The following is a 5281-nucleotide window of genomic DNA, read 5'->3' as shown; positions in this document are numbered from 1 at the left end:
GTAAGTTGGATATTGACCATTATTGTCAGAAACCAGGTTTCATGATTCTCAGTCCAGGGCTAGTGTTTGTTTTTGTTTTGATATCGAATGCACATTCCTTTATTTTATACTTAGGAAAGAAATCACCCACTCTTCTTTATTCCCTCCCCAGTCTTCTTCTGCAAATATTAAAAATTAAAACCAAATGAAGTTAATTATTTTTCTTCAACGTGGTTTTCATAATTGTTAGGGTTTAAATTTTTACAAGTGGCCAATGTCCAAGCGACTTATAGAGTAATACTGATAAAAGGAAAATTCCATATTACAAGTTAGCAAATTCTAGTACAAAAATAGTCTGTGTGTTAGAATACCCTTTCCTTTTTAGAAAAAAAATTAAAGTGTGTTTTTTTATTTTTCAGAGAGAGAGAGCATGCACAAGTGGGGAAGGGGCAGAGGGAGAGAATCTCAAACAGTTTCCACACCACCATCATAGAGACTGATGCGGGGCTGGAACTCACAAACCGTGCAAGATCACAACCTGAGCCAAAGTCGCGCACTCAACTGGCTGAACTACCCCGGCGCCCCATGATAGCCTTTCCTTTTAAAACTGTGGAATCTTCACAAATTTGCATGTCATCCTGGCTCAGGGGCCATGCTAATCTTCTTTGTATCATTCCAATTTTAGTATATGGGTTGCCAAAGCAAATACCAGTACTGTTTCTTATGCTTTAATGCCTGGTTTAGATAAGAAAATGCTTCAACAGTATCAAGAGCTACATAGTCATCAAGGGTTAAGTTTAGTTGACCAGCTGAATAGAAGATTCAGATTTTATGTACTTATCATAAATTACTTTACTGCTAACCAGAGTTTCTGAATAGCAGTGAGAACACAGATAATAGCATTACTTATGCCCTGAGTTGGTATCAAGCCAGTCAAAAGCAAATAAAGTTGATCCTTACATCAACCTGTAAATGTATGATTTCCAGCAACTTTTATGAAATACTGAAAATGATTTTCAACCTACATTCTACTTTTATAGACTGGTGATCCTCTGTGGACTCAGGAACTAGATGGGGACCCATGAACCCATGATTTTTCACATCCCTTTTAACAAGGACATTCGTTGTCTCTAATATCCTATATCAAACCATCATCTTACGTAACAGGAGCCCAAGAACACCTACTTCATAATAAATATAAGGACTATATGAATTCGGATTTTGATGTATTCATTGAGAACTTTTTTCATCATGCAAAAAATGAATTTTTATGGTAAATACTGGTCAAGGTGGACTTTCCAGTCTCAAATACTCAAGGCTTTTTTTAAATATAACCTTCAGATCTAGGATAAAATAAACAGATTGGTTTTGTTGTAGACACATATTTGTCACCAGCATCACCTATGGGTATTTCATAGGTAGGTGCACACAGCTCTCTGAGAAGGGAAGAAGGTAAGACCCTATCTTTAAAATATGCTTTTTATATAAGTGACATTTTTTCATGTTGTCAGCCTTCAATTTTCCACCGATGCACTTACAAGTTTTCACCAACACCTGAATGCAAATGTGACACCAACCCTGAATGAAGCATGGCTTTCCTTGCAGAGCCTTTGGTGCTGAAACAATGGGAAGTAATAAACACTCACCATTGGCCCTTTTCCACAGTGAAGTTACTCATTGCAAACTCACCAACAACTTTTGACCTCTAGACCCAAAGACTATCAATTACCCAGCTTACAGAGGTGGAATATAGTGAACCAGCAGCATCATTTGGCTGTCACCCAGTTAACATTCTATCATAGGTTGAAAAGCAATTTGTCCAATATTTCAACTGCCAGGGAGAATTCTTTATTAGCTTTTGGATAGGTTTGCCTTTCAATCGGATGATTTGAATAGCTTCTGTGGTAGGAGAGATGCTGCCCTCAGATAATGATTTTGCATTTCACCTCATCATTAATGCTTTGGACCTCAAGGGAAGTCACTGTGCCTTTTATGAAGGTCGAAGCATTTTATAACCTTAATAAAGACTCATAGCCTCAGGAATAGCAAGTGTGAGCAAGTGTGGGGGATTGACTGAATAAAAATATAACTAAATTGGCACTTTAGACTATACTCTTTGGGATTTCAAATGCAAATCAACAGTTAAAGAGTACAATGGCACCCCAAACTTCAGTGCTATTCAAAAAAAAACACACACACAGAGAAAGTGGCATTATTCAAAGAAAAACGAGAGAAAGTATCTTTTTCTTTTTTTCCAGAACAGCTTTTGTCTGTAGTGGTATGTTTAATTGCTAAATATTTTACATTGGGTGCTATAGCAGTTTGATTGATTTGAATTAAAAACAATAATCATGGTGATTCTTAGTTATTGTAAATTTATTTGTATATATCATGTAGGTCACTGAATCTTGAAGTGTGAAATGAATACAATAACCAAGGGTGATTATGAAAACTACTCCACCATCTACATTTCCCAAGGTCACTCTGTTCCAAATATTACTAACAATTTACTGCTTTCAATAACTTACCTAAGGATACTCTCCAGAGGAGTCGTTTCAATTTAAAAATTCAATGGACTCTTTCAGTTTTCCTAGGCTTCTACTTCTTTCCTTCAGGCATAGTTTACTGGCTATACTTCTGTTTACAGGAACTGAGTAACAAAAAACAGAAGCCCCAATGACAGGCATTGTGATAAATTATATCTCATTTTCTTTGACTGTTGTAGAAACTTTTAGAAAAAGGCGTATTATTCCTATTTACAGACTGGGGATTGGAGAGATGAAATAATTTTGCAAGGTCATGTTCCTGAGGAGTATCAGGGCTAAATTCTGCTGAAATCATCCAGTTTTTCAAGTGTAGAAAACCATACTATCTACTGCAGCAATAGAGAGCACAAACCAGGAGGGCAGGGGAATGATCTAGAATAGGACAGTGCTTGGAAAACCCAAAAGGATCCTACAAATGATAAGACACCTGACTAAAAGGCTGGTTCTCAGGGTTAACCCTGGGGAGTCTGACTGTGATAGGCCAAGCCTAAGGCAAGAAAGGGTCTGATTTAAGTTATCAGCCTGAAGGTGAAACTCAATAGTCAGCTTTGTCCACTGGCAACTGCCTAGAAGGCTACTGAGTTTTCTAAGCAATTATCCCATAAACTACAGGAAAGTTACAAATTTTCAACTTCATTTGTGCATTACTCTATGAATTTGAGCTATGTGAGGGCAGGGTATGGATCTTTCACTTTATCTCAAATATCTAGAAAATGCTTGCTAAAAGGTTAAGTTCTCAATAAATTAGTAATAAATGAAGGTGATCAAAATTCAAGCTAGGCAGAGGAAAAAAGTCAGGGTTAGGGTTCAGATACCCATCCTAAACCCAAGGCCATGGTTTCTGGGGATAGGTAGCACTCAGCAACTGAAACATGTTAGTGTGCCCAAGAATTCCAAAATAGGAGCAATACTTATTAACTAACTCCTTCATTAAGATCTGCCACGTCAATATATTGACTTTTAAAATCAGAGCTTCCTTTGAACTGGCTAGACTTGAATTACAGAGCAGAAAGCCTTTCAGTTATTTGAGGTTTATTCAATATATTTCTACTTTTTTGAAATTTGTCGATATACCCACGATTAACCTAAACCTGGAACTGACCTATCCTGGGTCATTCACTCCAGTTTCATTAAGCACCTTGTCTCAGCACAGGCCCTAAAATGTCTTGATGCTCCTAATTTAACCTTTGTTCATTCACTCAGTAACTCCTTTGTTCTCAAATATTAAAACCAAACTATTTTTGGTTTGGTTTTTGTTTTTCTCAAATATTAAAACCAAACTAGGCTGGGGCGCCTGGGTGGCTTAGTCGGTTAAATGGCTGACTTCGGCTCAGGTCATGATCTCGCGGTTCGTGAGTTCGAGTCCCACATCAGGCTCTGTGCTGACAGCTCAGAGCCTGGAGCCTGCTTCAGATTCTGTGTCTCCATCTCTCTCTCTCTGCCCCTCCCCCGCTCACATTCTGTGTCTCTCTCTCAAAAATAAATAAACATTAAAAAAATTAAAAAAATAAATAAAACCAAACTAGGCAACCAAACTAGGGAAAACATAGCTAGCTTAGTCGGCCATCCTGGAGCACACCACTTGTCGGGGAAAACAGGAAACAATGCAAGAATTTACAATGTAAAAGGCTTTCATAAGGACAAGTACAGAATGCTAGCAAATTACATGCCTGGTATTGTTTTGTCTTCACAGACACTGCAAATCTTGAGCTGATCTATATTCCTTCTTTGCTTTTAAACTGGGACAGTTCAAGCTGGATGTGCAGTATGTGCTTGCAGTGATAGGAACTAACTTCATCCTTTCCTGATCTTGGTTTCCAATTGTCTCATTTCCTTCACTACTAACTTCATTAACATCCTTTCCAAGTTGCTCAATGAGCAGGATGAGATGGGGTATGATAAATATATACACCATCCCAGAAATACTCCTCTTATCTATTAGGTGTATGGTGACTTTGTACATAGCAAATTGTTCTGTGTATTTTTCTTCCTGGAAAACTACACTGAGAGTAAGATAGAAATTTCCCTAATATTTAAATGTTTGAGGGGCCTGAGGTATTACTTCCAATACAATGAAGACAGGGGTATAAACACTGTACATTCATTTATTCATTCATACCTTCCTTCATTCACCACTTAGTTATTACAGGGCCATTTTGCACTAGGAACTTTTTTAAGCACTGGGAGATTAAGTAGTACAAATTTTAAAAAGGTCAAAGTCTTTGCCCTCATGGAGACTGCATTCTACAAGAAGAGATAAACAACAAAATATGCTGTGTTCAAAGATGAGACATATTATGATAAAAGATGAGCAAGGAAGGGGAATACGGATAGGTTATCGTTTCATACAAGAAGGAGAGAGATGGAATCCCTGTTAGTATGTCTAAGGAATATGTAAAAATGGTCATGAGGTTTGTCTGAGCCATGAAGTTACCCCTGGTCAGGAGGATTTCTAGGGAAAGCCTTATAGGCAGAGAAAACAAAGACTGCAAAGACCCAAATACAGGAGTTTGTTGGCAAGTTTGAGGAATACTGAGAAGGCCACTGTGACTGGACAGAATGATGGAGGTGAGAGGCAGTGAGGTCGGAAAGGTAGGGCTCTTTCAGACTGTCACAAGAGCAGGGAGGAAACAGTGGCCATTTCAGAGATTCTGAAACAAACCAGGAGAGCAAAAACCATGGCTTAGATGAGAGTGGTGTTTGTAGAGATGTTGTGAAATAATCAGACTCCAGAGACAATCCAAGGGGAAAGCTGA

General features: G+C 38.1%; 1 non-coding gene across 1 annotated transcript; it reads right to left on the bottom strand.

Moving 5' to 3' along the window:
- Positions 1 to 581: 581 nt before the first annotated feature.
- Positions 582 to 688, bottom strand: LOC125149783 (U6 spliceosomal RNA). The gene has a single exon (XR_007146067.1). It is a non-coding gene; the product is annotated as a U6 spliceosomal RNA (small nuclear RNA).
- Between the last annotated feature and the right edge of the window lie 4593 nt (positions 689 to 5281).

Source organism: Prionailurus viverrinus, chromosome D3, assembly GCF_022837055.1.
Source record: "Prionailurus viverrinus isolate Anna chromosome D3, UM_Priviv_1.0, whole genome shotgun sequence".
NCBI classification, from domain to species: Eukaryota; Metazoa; Chordata; class Mammalia; order Carnivora; family Felidae; genus Prionailurus; species Prionailurus viverrinus.
Note: the sequence above shows the minus strand (reverse complement) of the source record. Positions and strands in the feature narration are given on the sequence as shown.